Source organism: Cariama cristata, unplaced genomic scaffold (genome assembly GCF_000690535.1).
Source record: "Cariama cristata isolate BGI_N322 unplaced genomic scaffold, ASM69053v1 scaffold3813, whole genome shotgun sequence".
NCBI lineage: Eukaryota > Metazoa > Chordata > Aves > Cariamiformes > Cariamidae > Cariama > Cariama cristata.
The window spans coordinates 1,867-17,772 of record NW_009607651.1 but is presented as its reverse complement, the minus strand read 5'-3'; the positions used below and the strand labels follow the sequence as shown (position 1 = coordinate 17,772).

Below are 15,906 nucleotides of genomic sequence, written 5' to 3'. Positions count from 1 at the left end.
CAGGAAGGGGAAAAAAGCCAAAACACTTGGCTAAAAGGCTTTAAACGGTTTGATGATTGTCTTTTCCGCCTCCACCCACCCGTGAAACAGCAGCGGTGAAAGGGGATGGGGACAGGACCCTTCCTGTGATGCCACAGGAAAATCAGCTGCCAGGAGGAGCCTGACTCATCACTAAATCACAAGAGCCGTAATTCTCAGCGTAAGCAAATCTCAAAGACTTGGGTTTCATGGATTTATAAATACATCTGCCAAATCCCGAATTACCCCAGAACCTCCTTCCCCTTCCCAGAAATCCTGTTATACTCCAGGAACCCAACAAAGAGCATTTTGCGTCTCCAAACCTTGCTTGGGCTGCCTGGTACCTGAAGGCCACCGGCATACCGTCCCTGACGCCGGCAGGAGCTGGCTGCAGTCACAGGCTCTCAGCTCGCTCCCGGGAAGCCCCATCTGCCAGCATCATCACAAACCCAACGCTTGCCTAAAATGTGTTGCCTCCTCTTTGCATTCTTTCCTTTTCTTGTGGCATTCATCATAACCTGAAGCATACATCTGGGCCTGCTGTCTCGCAAGAAAACATTTTGCTCTGCTCAAGGGCAGATGAGCTGTAGGGGCTCGACGGTGAAATTCAGGGTCTAGCAAGAAAAATCAAACGAATTTATTCACAGAACCAGTAAAGGCTTGTATGTTCACCAGTGAGGAAAAGAAATAGTTTCACAAATTTGTAACACACCAGAAAAAGCCCTCCTTTTTCCAACTAAACAAAATTTACACCTACTGCAAAAGTAGCAAAAGTGCTGGGAGAGACTTTTTTGTACGTGTCTGCATGGGGCTCCCGTCTGGAGGTGTTGATGATGCTACTCAGAGAAAAGAGCAACAATCTCCATCACACTGCAAAAATATCACAGCCCAGCTTGCAAGCTGCCTCTCCAGTGCACGAGCGAGCTCCCCGCCAAGGGAAGCACACGCGCTGTTGACTCTGCAATCCAGTTTTTGAGAGGAAGAGCGTGGCACACAGCAGGGCAAGACGGGATCTGTCTCAGTGCTCTCCAACTGAAATCAATCCTCATAGCAGCGCCGCTTGGTTTGGCAAGGCAGCAAAACTCCAGAGCAGGGGATGGTTGCCAGTGTGTTGCAGGACCACATCTGTCCCAGGGCATGGAGATCAGCTTGGGTCGAAGGAGAAGATGCTGAGGGCTTGCAGCATCCATCCTCCATGGTGGGAGCTGCCCCAGGAATCCCCACACAGCCCTTTACGCCTCTGCGGTTGCAGAGACCAGCACAGCTCAGTGCACAGATGAATCTGACCAGGGAAGATGCCGCTGGAGCAAAACTTTGTTTAGTTTTTGAGGATTAAAAACTAAATGCTGCTGGAAGTTTCCCAGTCAGCTAGATGGTGAGCGGCACAGTAACACCAAAGGAGGTCACAAGTTCTCCACTAAAAGGGTAAACTTAATCGGTGACAAGCTGAGTGCGGGAGCCAGATCCTCTAAACCACAGAGCCTGCTTCTTACAGGAGCTCCAGCACATCGGCTCAGGCAAATGCCATTTATTTCAGGAACAAGGACAACAAGCATGGAACCACAGACAAGACCCAGTTTGGGAACCTATATAAATATATATATTTCTTAATACTCACTAGGGTGCCAAACGACCCAATTCTACAAAAGCACATGTGCCTTTTTTCCAGCAGACGGGCAGATTTGTGGTCCTTCTTTTGCAGAAGCAAACCAAAAAGTGGGGTGGGTTGGTGGTGGAACGAAGAAAGAGTTTTCAAGCCACATATTGCTCCCTTAAATGCTCTGAATGATCTGCATCCTGAAATCCAGGCACAACACTTGTCAGAGGTGGGTTAAGCCCAAGAGACTTCCCAGGAAGGTGGAGAGACAGCAGACGGGCAGATTTGTGGTCCTTCTTTTGCAGAAGCAAACCAAAAAGTGGGGTGGGTTGGTGGTGGAACGAAGAAAGAGTTTTCAAGCCACATATTGCTCCCTTAAATGCTCTGAATGATCTGCATCCTGAAATCCAGGCACAACACTTGTCAGAGGTGGGTTAAGCCCAAGAGACTTCCCAGGAAGGTGGAGAGAGGCGGAGGCGGTGAGGGGCTCTCCAGGAAGGATGCTGGAGCATCTCCCTGCCCTCCCCGTGCCCTGGCCCAGCTTCAAAAGGCAGCACAGAAAAACCCAGCAGCAAGGAAAGGCGGTGTGAGGGATCATCCCTCCCGGTGCTCCCCTCACCCCGCTCTTGTTTCAGGGCGGCAGCTGCTGGCACTGCATTGTGGTGGGGCTCAAAGGGGCAGAGACAGCCCTTTCAGAGCCGAGGTCATGCACGGGGAGGGATTAGCACCGACCCGAGGCTCTGCTGAAAGCCTGCCGTCTTGCAGAGAATATCCTCAAAAAAGTTGTCCTTTGCCATTTGCAGGTGTCCAGGCTGGGTGATGCCAAGCCTTGGCCAGGCAGCCCTCAAGGCCAAAAACAATCAAGAGAGGGATGCAAGACCCCCTGGGCAGCTCAGGGGGCTGCTACAGCCCCATGGAGCATCCCTGGGTGAGCATCCTCCTCCATCCCGGCCCCATCCTCATCACCTGACAGAAGCACAAGCCAACATCCAGCCCCACTCCATTTCCATCACTGGTTTTGGCCCCAACTGGGGAAAAATGCTCACGCAAAGCACATAACATCTCCAGGAGGCTCATCATACCGAGCTGTGAAGCCCACCCCAGCGTATCACAAGTTACACATAATTAGTCAGGAAGAGCAACTTCGGTGATCCGAAACCTCCGGAGATGTCAGGCGCCAGGACCACCTCTCAGTCTGGCTGCTGGAAGGAGACCTTCTCTCTCAATATTTCCTTCTCCATCTGAAAGGATGTGGATTTAAGTCACTTCATTTCTGAGATCACTCCCTGCTCCGACTACTCCCTTTGACGATGCAAATTTTGTCAATAAAAACTCAACAGCCTGGCAAGCGCTGAGAGAAGAGCTGTATTTCCCACTGGAGGAGGATATTTGTTTGCCAATTAGCCTTTTCCTGGAGAACAATAGTTCAATAAAAACCTTCCTCTATTTTAATTCCCCCTTTTTTCCTCTCCCCCAGCCTCAAGCCCTGCTCCTCCAATGAATACTTGGGCTGTGGCTTTGATTTATCATATGCAAAGCTTCACTGCTGAGCTTTCCATTTCACTGCTCCCCATTTCAGCCGTAATCCCTGGGGCTCTCCGAGTGTAAAACTAAGGGGAAAGGAAGGCAGGTTTTTCCTCTCTTAAAGCTTCTTAATTTGGCTTTGCAAACTGGAGTTTCCAAGTTGCTCAGCAGCAGACACTTCCAGTCCATCCGCACAGCAACGTCTGCCGTGGGGCCGCTACCGCAGCAAGGCCACAAGGAGTTACCGACTGAGTCCCGACGGGCTAGTTTTGGGTGGTGTTTGGAGATTTTTAGGATGATCCATGCTTAAGGTGAGGCTACTGAAACCACTAGGGTTCATGCAGCTTGTGGTGTGTAGCAAGCTGGGTTTTTTCTCTTTCAAAATGGAAACTGGGTGGAGGCTGCTGTAAATAGCAGTCCTTCCTAACAGGGACCCTGATGAGTAGGTATCATTAAACTTCAAGATACCACTAAGCTTGTAGTCCAGAAAGTGCCCAAAGCAAACAAAACACATTTGTCAGATCTCTCGGCTGGCCTACCCATCTGCAGTGCTGATTTCCCTTTAAAGATTTTTAAATCCTGATCTTAATCCAGAGTGATTTTTCTCCCTAAGGTACGAACCTGGGTTTGAGAATTCCTTGATAAGTATGTCTGATGGCAGAACTGGCCCACTGGCTGCTTTCCTTCCAGTATGACACTAATACTTCCCCGTGTTTCACCAGCTGAACACCAAAGAACAATATATGTAAGACTGCACCAGGCACAACACGATCCCAGCAGGTCCAACGTGACGCCTGCTCCCACCCGGCCTGGGAAAAAGCAGCAGTTTTTATCACATTACATTAAAAGACTGTTTGCATTTAAACATGATAAAGAAAAGCAGGCGAGCACAGCAAGTGAGACTAATTGGAAGGCTTGATTATATATTTTTTTAATGTGGATACAACACAATGTAGCTTACAGGAAAAGCCCTGCTTTGACCAGGATGGAGCTGCATTATCCCGTGCCACAGGACAGCGGGACTCGGTTTTCCCAGGAGAGCTCTCAAACCCACCACCTGCAGTTTGGAGGACTGGGCTTAATGGAGGCACATCATTTTAATTACCTAACTATCCTGACTCCTGCCGATGGCAGGGAGCAAGGAAGGGCTCACTCTTAAAATTGGCCAACCCATTGCTCCCAAGGATGGACTGAAGGAAGGTCCCTCTTCCCCGGCAGGAGCATCCAGAGGGGAACATCCATCTGGTGGAGATCCCAAGGGGATGCATTTAAAAATCAATAGAGGCTATTTTAATGCTTAATCCAGGAAAGTATCAGCATCAGCAGCATCAATACAAACCAAATTTAAACACACTGAACACATGCACAGGATTTTTATTTTTTCTTTTGTGTACTGATTTAACCAAATCTGTTTTTCCCCAGATACTTTGAATTCCAAACAGGGTATCCATAGCACCCCTAATGCTTCAAGCATCCTGTCTGCCTCCATCTCTATAAGCTGCTTTAAAAATATGCCTCCCCACCCCACTGGAGCAAACGTTCCAGCGAGGAAACCCCCCTCGAAGGTACAACACTGCAGTGACATGGACCACCTCCCTGCCAGGGCTATGTACAGAAATGGATTTCTCTTCTCTGCAGGTTTTCACACTGCACCCGCCACAAATTGCAATATAAGCTTCCCATCCCTGTAGATATTTATACAATGATCTCCCTTTCCATTAAAAAAGTAAAAAAACCTAGCTTTGCAATTGCAAAGAACTGCTTGAAAAAGTGAGCCAAGGGGATCCTGAGAGATTCAGACACCCTGAGAGAAGATAATTGTGTTTGAATTTTTTTATTTAATCTCATCTGCTGCAGGAGGGCAGTCTGGGTGTTTATATATTTGGGACTAGCCACACTCCACATGTACCCACAAACACAGATGTACCTTCCCAGAGGCCACCGCAGGCACAATATGGGCTCAGAAAGTCACAATGTCACCCATTTCTGTTGGGGTACAGCACGGCGCTCTGCCCTCTTCCACCCACCAGCTCCATCCTGCGCGCCCACTGCTATCTCTGCAGAGATGCTCCGTGGTTCAACACCATCACTTTGCTCGCTTTCCCAAGTCTTCAAACCACTTCTTGATGCTCCTGGCCCTTTCCAAGCTGTGCTGCTTTTAGCTGGCAGAGTTAATTTTCTCCATAGTAGCTAGTATGGGCTATGTTTTGGATTTGTGCTGGAAACAGCGTTGATAATTCAGGGATGTTTTAGTTACCGCTGAGCAGGGGTTACACAGAGTCGAGGACTTTTCTGCTTCTCACCCCACCCCACCAGCGAGTAGGCTGGGGGTGCACAAGGAGTTGGGAGGGGACACAGCCGGGACAGACAACCCCAACTGACCCAAGGGATGTTCCGTAACGTATGACGTCATGTTCAGTGTATAAAGCTGAGGGGAGAAGAAGGAAGGGGGGGATGTTCGGAATGACGGCGTTTGTCTTCCCACATAACTGTCACATGCGATGGAGCCCTGCTTTCCTGGGGATGAACACCTGCCTGCCGATGGGAAGGGGGGAACGAATTCCTTTTTTTGCTTTGCTTGTGCATGTGGCTTTTGCTTTACTTGTTAAACTGTCTGTGTTTCAACTCACGAGTTTTCTCACTTTTACTCTTCCAATTCTCTCCTCCATCCCACTGGCGGAAAGTGAGCGAGAGACCGTGTGGTGCTTAGTTGCTGGCTAGGGTTAAACCATGACACAAGCTCACAACTCCTTGCAGATGACTTCTTGCTTGGGGTTGGAGTCCACCACTCTGGCCAGCAAAGTGAAAGCACTTCTCCCCGTTAACACCAGTCCAGTTTACTCACAATCCAAAGCAATGGACAACTTCACCTCTCTGAGGGTTCCTGAGTCCTGGTGGTGGCAGGGTCTTGCAGAGGTCTTCACATCTCTCACCTGGGCAAGGCATCACGGTACCGCTGGTGATCGGCGCCTTTACAACATTCCTTCAAATCTCACCTCCTTTCCTGGCTTCAGGCTGATGTATTTGACTGACATCAGGTCCACCCAGCTCTCCAGTGAGAAGGTGCGTCCCCAACACCCAAAAACACACCCCCATTCCTTTAGCAGCTTTGAAACTGAAACACCTCTAGCAGCAGAGGTTGCAACTCAGTTTGCTGATAGGAGTCACTCAGGGCTCCCGCTTTCCGTTAAACAGCTCGCCAGATCTTTCAACACGGCCCAGACAGCCCCACTGACAATGAAGTGGGGCCCAGCAGGTCTAACCGCGCTTGAAACCCAGTGAGCTGAGCCTTATTCCTCGATTTATCTTTCCTCATGCCCATGCTATGAGGGTCACAAGCCGGCCAAGCAAAGGCTTCAAGCGGGACAAGCCACATTCATTGGGCTCCCAAAGTGGCTAGGCAGAGCCCTGACAACAAAAAAGCAAAGCCAAGCCACTGGCTCAGGGACTCCAATGACATGAGAGTGTCTCTGCTGAGACACCCAAAGGTACCACTGCTCCACGCTTTGCCACGAGACGGAGGTCGCCATGAGAACGGGCTGGGTAAGGCTGTTTTCTGCTTAGCTCTTAGCACGAGCACATCCATCTCAAACCCTCTCCCTACAACGGAACAAGAACATCCAGAACCTCCAATATCCAGAACCTCCATTTCAAACTCCTCCCTACAATGGAGAGCCTGCAGGTTTGCTGCCTAGCCACTGCCTTAAACCTTGACAAACATTTTCCTCGGTGTCTAACCTCGGTAGCCCATTGCTCCAAATCAACACTGCAGTTTGGATGCTCTAAACACATGCTAGTGAAATAACTCAAACAGAGACCGACCCTGAGGTTATCCACAATCTCGTGACTGTCCACAGAGGAAGGAAATGAAATGGCTTTTGCATAACAAATCTTCACAGCATTTTCCAGCACAAGACCTGTAACATTGCAGCGAAAGCTTGAAGAAGCTGCAAATTGGATTCAGGTACCTGAAAACTCCAGATTCACTCCACTACCGCCAGAGATGCCACAGGAAGAGAAAACACCCTGTAATAACTGCCTCTATACATAAAAACTTTCAAAACCCCATTAATGCAGGTTTTTAGGGCTGGCAAGAGCTACCCATCCCTATCGACTGCAACATGAGCCGTGAGAGCAGGAGGAAGGGAGAAAAAGCATCTTCCAGGCAATCACAGGCATTTTTTACCCAGTTGAGTGCCTCGTGGCGAGTGCAACCCATGCATCAGCAGGAGCACTCGAAGCACGCCAGCACTTTATAAATTCACTTTCAGTAGATTTACCAACATGTCATATGGAAAAGGAATGCGTGCTATGCAAATCCAGCCCCAGACTGCTCCCTGCCTAATCTAGCTTTAGATTCAAATGCTTATTACCATGGCGTCTAATCGGGTAATGCGTAATAGACAGGTTTAGTTTGGGCTTCCAGTACTTCAGCTGCGTTCTTACTAAGGCACCAAACGGAGGAGAAAAAAAAAAAAAAAAGAAACAAAGAGAAAAAAACTCAACACTGCAAAGAATTCAAGCTCTGGTGGAAAACAGAGAACAAAAACCAGGCGTGGAAAAAAGTATTGACACCTACCAGTAAAAGCCAGGCAGATATGCAAACATTTGGCAGCTCACCAAGAACACAATGAATGCTGAGTCCTGTTTGCACCCCATCGTATCCCTGCAGGGAAGTAGGTGGCTGGTCTTTCAGGGTCTCTCCCTTCCCCTCCCTAAGACAAAATTTGATGCAAGGATCTCACACACTCATGTAGGACCCATCTACCAGCAGCTAGCTCCCAGCAGCACCCAGCACAACTGGTCACACCATAACCTCCAGACTGCCTTATGGATGCTCTGGGCACCCACACCAGGACCTCCAGAGCCTGGGTATCATGTGCCAACCAGAAGCTGTTTGCTGGTTTGGGGAGGAAGGGATTCCTTTACCGCAGCAGAGTCTCCAGCAGTTTACGGGGACCATGGGAACGTCATTCCTGGTGGCCACCACCTCCCTGTTTGCTGGCACCAGCCACACAGCAACGTTCACGCCACAGCCAAGGTCATCTCTGCCCTTACCCGCACCACGCAAGGTGATTCATTTCACTTGTAAGTTCATCAAATACAGTCAGTCTCTCCAAGCCATATGCCACCGCTGGTACCTCCAGGATACAGCCAACCTCTTATCTCCACCATGCAGACACAATTCAGCCATTGTGCACCAGAAATAACCCGGGGCAGGGACACAGGACCCACCACTCAGGCTTGACAGGTTCTCCTGTCCATCTGCTGTTCATCTTCCACACTAAGTTTTCCTGTGATGGAAGATGGTGAGGTTCTCAACATCATCGTCCAGCTCCCACCTTTAGGACGCCGAATCCCAGCAGCTTGTCCTCCCCTGCCTCCGCAACGCCAAATGGCATGCAGACCTGCAACCAGCTCCAGCAAAGGGTCAAGACACGCCAATGTTGCTACCAGCCTCTGAAGACCCTACAAGACTGCATTGACTCTGCTACGCTACAGAAACTACACTCGGTGGGACAAGCTGCACTAGGAATACCAACACTAACAAAGAGGATATTTCCCTTTGTGAACCCAAGCGATATAAGCCACACTTATATTAAGGCTGCAGGATGAACTTACATTTATTAGACATCAGAGAATTCACACAGGCGAGCATCCCCACTGCAACACCTACATGTCTGCGCGGAGTCCTGTGGCGTGGGGTCTCTGGTGTCTCGTAACGTGGTAAATGCAACTAAAGCACTCTTTATAGTTTGGATGTTCATAACGTTTATGTGTATTCCCTGGTGGCTGGTACAGACTGACTTTTCACTGCATCCCTTCCCTTAATAAAAAAACTCCACAACACCCTTCTAGCCCGATGCCTGTTTTGACAAAACTTGCAGCAGCTCCACATATTTGAGATAAAAATCAACCTGGAAGAGAGGACAAAATCAGCCAATGGACTTGATGAATTATCAGTGACAGGGAAGGAGGAGCAGATGGACAGACCAACTTCAAAGCTTCCTTTCATTAGGAAACTAAGCTAAAATCATAGGTTAACTTTCAGTGACGCACGTTATTACTGAGGAAAGTGAGGCAGCTGGTATTCTGCCTCTCAGGCACATGTGCTCTATGCTTCATCATTTACTGAATGAATATTCAAGTGCTTTAAAGGAGAAGGAAAACAAACCCAAAGAAACCAGAGGCTGCAGCTCGCAGTGTTTTCATAAGCCTGCTCAAAGACCAAGCCAGATTTACCAGCGCCTGCATTGCTGCCCAGCTGTGGGGGTGGCTGGCCGGGCTCTCCCTCCGGCTCTGCACCTCCCCAGCTCATGGCAGTGCCTAGAGCTGGTCTGGTGGACTTTTTTCCTTGCTCCTGTAGCCAAAACAACAGCAGGGATGGTTAAATGAGGTGGAAAGATCCCCTTTCCCATGCAGCCCTGCCCACGGCATGGAGGGAAGAAACCTGTTGCAAGACTCCCCGCCTGGGGACATGGATGGGGATGCTAGCGGGGAGTCCTTCCCAGCATCGAAGGAGCCACACAAATAGTATTTACCCGGCCAAGGGGAGTAAATACCCCAGCAAAGTCATACTCATTTGTGAACCAAAAAAGAAAGAGTTCACATTCCCATATTTACAGCCACTACCTCTTCTGGAGCTCTGTCTACAACAGTCTCCAGGACAAGGTCATTCCCACTGACGACTGTCAAGAGGTCCCAATGAAGAGATCCTTCATCCCGTCATGGCACAGGGACTCATGGATAGTTCACACACACTTATTTCCAGGAGAAAAAAATATTTCAAAGCCTCAGAAACTGCATTTCTGGAGCTGTGGATAACACACATGCGAAGAGCATGGTTTGCTTATGATAACCCAGGATGGCAACCCACTTGAGATGTAAAAATAATTTAATGAATAAGTATATTTAGATTTATAACCCCACAGCAGCTTTATTTATAGGGATGCCAATCACTTTTACACAGATATAAAATTGGCTGGCAAAATGCCTTAGACTATATCCAGAAAGCCATCTGTAATAAATCTAAGCCGTGATATCTCTGCATACGTTTGGCCAAACAATAACGCTAATGCCAGCCATCTTGACTTTAAATGTACAGATGGGCCGGGGGGAGCCCACCATGCCTGCCACACAGCCAAAGACAGATGAATTTTGCTACCACCTACTATAAACTGGTTGGGGAAAGGACCAGATGAAGGAAAACCAGTCACCGTCTGGGCTGTGTGGATGCTAATACCAACGCAATGCTGGCTGAAGAGCAAGCCATCATCCAGCTGGCTACAGGTGAACCTCTTACAAAACCTTTCATCACTGAAATGGGGAGCTATAAGCAAGGCAAAAAGACCAACTGGAGCTCTGCAGCACCTTTAAAAGGCAAGAGGATTAAGCTAGGGCTCTTATGTATGGTTTTTTCAATCCATTGCTCAAGACACAAAGCTGGGACAGAGCAAGAAGCAGCAGAAATGAATTGAAAGTCATTGCTTGGCTCTCGATCTCAAAGCAGACAAGGATTTCTGGTGAGACTTCTCCTCTCCCACCACTGCCCAGGATCTCACAGCTTTATCTAACGCTGCAGATGTCAAGGGGAGAGGTTGCCGTTGATTTCCATGGGGCTGGCATTGCAGCATCCCAAACTACTCCGTGTTGTCGGGGTGGGTCTAGGGGCTTTCTGTCGCTGTCCCTCCAGCTCAAGCGAGGACCACCTGGAGAACTGAAAAGTCACGTCTAATTCACAAGAAACAAAGAAAAGACTGCTCTTTGTCCCAGTGGAGCTTCTGGGGTCTGGTTGTCCCAGCAATAGGGCAAAACAGGGATGGCTCCATGTCAAATACAGACTATGGGTAAACACATCTTATCGATGAAAGTTGCAGTATTTTGGCAAATGCCAAGGTGGAAAAGCTTACTCTGGAATATTACTTTGAATAGCTCTGGGAACAAACCCAGCATTAATTTTCAACACTTATTCAGCAAACGATTGGAATAAACTGAGGAAGGCTTGGGCACACATACTGACAGCATTATTTGGTAGATTTTTGCCTCTGCTCCTTAGATAATTTATGAGAAAAAAAAAACTCCCAGCAAACATGATCGTCTTCCAGTCTGATGCATGGATTCAACTGACCCTGTCTTGGGGACAAGGTAACATCTCAAGATCCCTTCCAGCCCAATTTTAACACCATTTTACACCACCAACTGTGCACATGCTGGCATTTGCTCTGATTCATCCCTGGAAATAAGTATGTCTAAAAGAGTAACTGATGGAAAGAAAAAAACAGAAACCCAACAGCAGTTCCCTCTCTCAAGGACAAAGCAAAGGAAAACAACCAGACGCAGAGCTATGACATCCTCAACCCAAATGTTTTCCAAAACATTTCCAAATGTTTTCCAAAGCTTCCAGCTGAAGCTTTCACAGCTAGGCTGTGACTCCACCAAAGCCTCGGGCATTGAGTGTGGCATCATGGTGCATTGCAGCATGCGTTGACAAGATGGTTGGCGAGGACTTTTCCAATGACATGCCTGCCAAAATGTACCCAAGACCCTTGTACAGAAAACACAGCATTTTGAAGAAAAACTGCCTCTGCTTTCTCAACGCGGCATCATCCAACGTGACGGAGCTCGACTGCTACGTGAGCTTTCAGGAAGAGAGAGTCAGTGAATGCACATGGCCAGATATCCTCACCTTCACGGCAAGCTTTTGAATTTATTTCAAGCACCTTAGGAAATCACTCCTCTGCTTCTAATCCTTTGGAATTATGGAAAATAATAGAATAATTTTTAAAAAAAAATTAAAAACCCACTTATGGAAAGTAAAGAGAGAAAAACATACATTTTCTACACTTAATCAAGAAATGCTGAAGTTCTGTCCAAACACCAACACACGTGGACATTTACAGTTTTTACACAGCCAAAACTGAGACAGTTGTGGGAGATGCTGGTCTGAGCGGCTGACCCCAACCGCAGCAGCTAAAGGGCGGGCAGTGAGGTCTCAGCAGTGCTCAGCTGCAAGAACCGACCGCTCCGGGGATGTGGGGGTTGGCACACAGCAGGTCCTCGTCCCCAGCCTCCTCACCCCACTGCAGACACAATAGCTTCCACCCACGCCAACGGCCTCATCAGAAACGGCAGCACCTCTAAAGTGGAGTCTCAGAGGTCCTTCAAAGTCCAAAGCTGATCTCCATTTCTTTCAACTTGCTTCTGGACACAATCAAAACCCAGAGCAAGCTCCTTTCTGAAGGAGCCCTCCTATCAACTGTACGTGGGCTTTTGATTAGACCTTTAGTAGAGTTGAAAAAAGAGCCTTGCTTGAGGATGATAAAGTCTAGACACTACAATATATCTTCCAGCTGATCCAGCAAACCTAAAAAGCCCTGCCTTGATCTTGGACTGCCACGATCAAAGCCATTATCCCATTCGGAGCCCTTCTGAAACTTTAGCTTCCAAATGTGCAAGTTATTTTTAAAATCTAAACCAGGCCAAGCCTCCTGTTTGGAGTTTTATGAGGAAAATGGGGTGTGCTCCTCCCAAACCTTCCCCCACCATGCCTGGAAGTGGCTGGTGGGCATATGGCAGAGGGGAGAGCAGGGAAGCAGCCCCGTGCCTGAGGGCATCTCAGTGGCAGCCGGTGGCCACAGTTTGCTTGCGTGGGGGTACACAGGCTGTCCCCCCAGGGTGGCTATGGTGTGGGGGAATATTCCCCATCCTTGACTGAGATGAATTTTTTTGGAGAGTAAATATCCTTTGCAACCCCATTCTTAGGATTTGTGTCTGCCTTTGGCATCCTCCATCACAGAGGTGAGTTATTCTGGGGCCCAAATACTTTGAAATACTTTCATCTTCTACAGGGATTAAACAAAACTAAGCACTACAAAATTTCCTTTACAAGGTAGCAGGACACCCAAGCACACAAAGTACATCTAGTTCTGCACCAACGGACAACTGGGGAAATAAGGTATTCTGGGGGAAAAAAAAAATCATTCTCCAATCTCTTGGAGGAGTGTTTCAGGTGGCTGAAAGAAGAAACACACAGCCCTACAAAAGCATAGGAAAGCCAGAGGAGCATCAGCTCTGGGGATACTCAAAGAGAGGTGATGGAAGACCAGCGCGCTCATCCCAGACAGCCGGTGCTGCGTGGTGAGCACCAAATGTCCTGCTGTGCGGTGGCCTCCGTGAGAAAGGGGACCCATGGTCAGTTCCAATCACCGAGGCTCACAGTGGCCAGACTGGGATAAGTCAAGGGACGGGTAGTCTGAGGTAACAAGGAGCTTGTGGAGAACTGGAAGGGTTTTTTGGAAAGCACGTGGCCACCAAGCTGCACTTCCCATGTCCTAAGGTGGACTTCTAACAGGGCGATGTTCTTCAAAGAGAGATGGGGACATTAGGCGACTCCCACCATATAAGGAGAAGAGAGCAACATGGATCATTCACATGCTCCAAAGCTATTTAAAAGCCAAATGTAGCTCCCTAGTGAATGCTTCATTTAACTAAGCAGCTTCTAAAGCACCAGGCAGACAAGGTACATCATCTCCTTTTCCTCCCAGCATCTGCCTCCATGATACTGCCCACCTCCCTTCCCCTCCGTCCTTTTAACCTCCTCAACTCCCAGCAGGTCTGCTCCTCTTCCCCACCTCTCCCTCTACTCAAACCAAGCAGATCTGCAAAAGGCAGGCACACACCATTAGGACGGGGATTAGAGACCTGTCACCCCCTCTGGCATCCCTCACTGTGGCTGGAGGGGCCATGCCGGGCAGGAGCAATGGCTGCGCTGCACATCACACATCCCCAGGGCTTCAAGATGTGTCATCTGAACCTCCATCAGCTTTCCAGCTGGGTAAACATTAAGGAAAAAATCAGGTCGACAGCCTTCCTTAAGAATATTTCCATCAAATTGGACTTATCCCACCGCCACGCACACCGGAGCAGAAAGAGCGAGAGCCACCGGCAACCTGGTGCCGGCTGTGACAGCCACCATGTCGGTCCCAGAAGGGACAGAGGATTTGCTGGTATCTCCCCAAAATGTTGCTTGGGAGCTGGGTGAGGCAGATAGGATGTGGGAAACCTGCCCAGCTTCAGCTCTGCTGCAGCAGAGTCCAACACATGTCCCGTTGCAGTAGTTTGTCTTTCCTCAACAAATGCAGAGAGAAGATGGACTTCAACCTTAGCCTCCATGCAAGCCTGTTTCGCTGGGTCTACTGAAGCCACCAAAGCCCCGCAGATGCTGACGGTCCCACCTTGGCCTTGACCTGGCCCCTTCTCTCTAATGAGCTTCTCCCGGGGAAGGAGAGCAGAGCCTCACTTCGCATCCGTAATCCCCGATGAATTCCCTGTTAGCCCAAGAAGGGATAACCCAAAGTTATTGATCTCAAAAATTTATGGTCCCCATCACAGGGGAGAGCAGAGGAGATGATGGCAATGGCTCCTTCTGGATTTAGAAGGATCTAAACCCATCACGGAAGCAGCGTGCATGCCAAACCCTCGCCCTGAGAGTTTGCACTCTGGACACGATAAATGAGGCGGCGAGGGCAGCCGACGAGCCAGCATCCCGGCACCCGATGAGCCAGCATCCCGGCACCCAACCCCTACCAACCCCTCCCACCCCAGCTTGGGAAGAAAGGGAAACCAAGGGGAATAAAAGGCAAATTGTCCAGCCCCACGCTGCCATCAGCGTGGCAGCCGCCCTCAGCTGCTCTCGGTGATAAATATCGAAGGGAAAACATCACGCGATTCATTTAAGCGCTGAGCATGAACCAGGGGTGGGTTCAGCACCACATCCGTCTCATTGTGAGGCTTTCCAGCCTTCCCATCCTCTTCTGCAGTGTTTTTCTGTGTCTTTCTCATCTCCCGTGTTAAAGAGACAGGAAATGTATGCATCTCCCTTCCCAAATCACGCGTGCAAATACAGGCTGAAAAACACCCGATTTCCAATCCTGGCAAACTTATAGGGGTAATTTATTTCCAGACAGAGCTGTGATTTTTATAAGGGATACCACCATGTTAAGGAGTCAAGTGTAACTGTACAAGCAAAAGCCCTTTATTTCTGTAAAGTCTTTTTTTTTTTTCCTCCCCTCCTGAAATGACAGGGAGTAACACAGCTCTTGCCAGTTTAGTGGGGTACACGGGAAGGCTGGGCTGAAAGCAACCTCATTAAACTGGCAGGGTTGTTAAGCGCCAATCCAAACACGCAGTCCTCTGATCACCACATGATGGGCTGGGAATCAAAGGCAACTCACAATTAAACCCGTGACAATCAAGAAAAGTCCTTACAAACCCCTCCAAGCAGAATCCACCAACACCATCCCCACTCTCCCTTCTTTTTTTTTTTTTTTTTTATTTACTTACATAAGCAGCATGACAGATAACTTGGAGGAAATCAAATGCTTAATGATTAAGCAACACTTAGGCAGCACTCTGGAAGATAAATACGGCCTTTGGAAACCCTGCAACAAAAACAGAAGGTATAAACAGACAGTAACTAATTATTCTGATTAAATCTTGGAAGTCCTGAAATATCCAACTGCAGCAGAACAAAGCCAGCGTACTCCAGGGCTGCTCACAAAAATAAGTCACACCCTTTTTTAAAAGAATTCACCCAAATAAACCTAAGTGCTTCTGTGTTGTTCTTGTTTGCGTGCGTGTTTCTTAAGGTCTAGGCTGATAGGAAACCTCCGTCATACCCTGGAGGGATCCCGTCGCCTTCAGCTAAAATTAGACTTCAAGGAAAGCAGGCAAAGGCGGGTGTCTCCAACCTGCGCCGGCACGGTGAG

The 15,906-nt window shown here is 48.7% G+C and overlaps 1 protein-coding gene across 1 annotated transcript in view; it reads right to left on the bottom strand.

The window, feature by feature from the left end:
• Positions 1-15,579, bottom strand: part of LOC104159001 (disheveled-associated activator of morphogenesis 1) — a gene marked incomplete at its 3' end in the record, with an annotated part of 54,582 nt that extends 39,003 nt beyond the window's left edge. Inside the window, exon 1 of the mRNA XM_009696793.1 lies at positions 15,482-15,579. The remainder of the gene's footprint in view (positions 1-15,481) is intronic.
• Between the last annotated feature and the right edge of the window lie 327 nt (positions 15,580-15,906).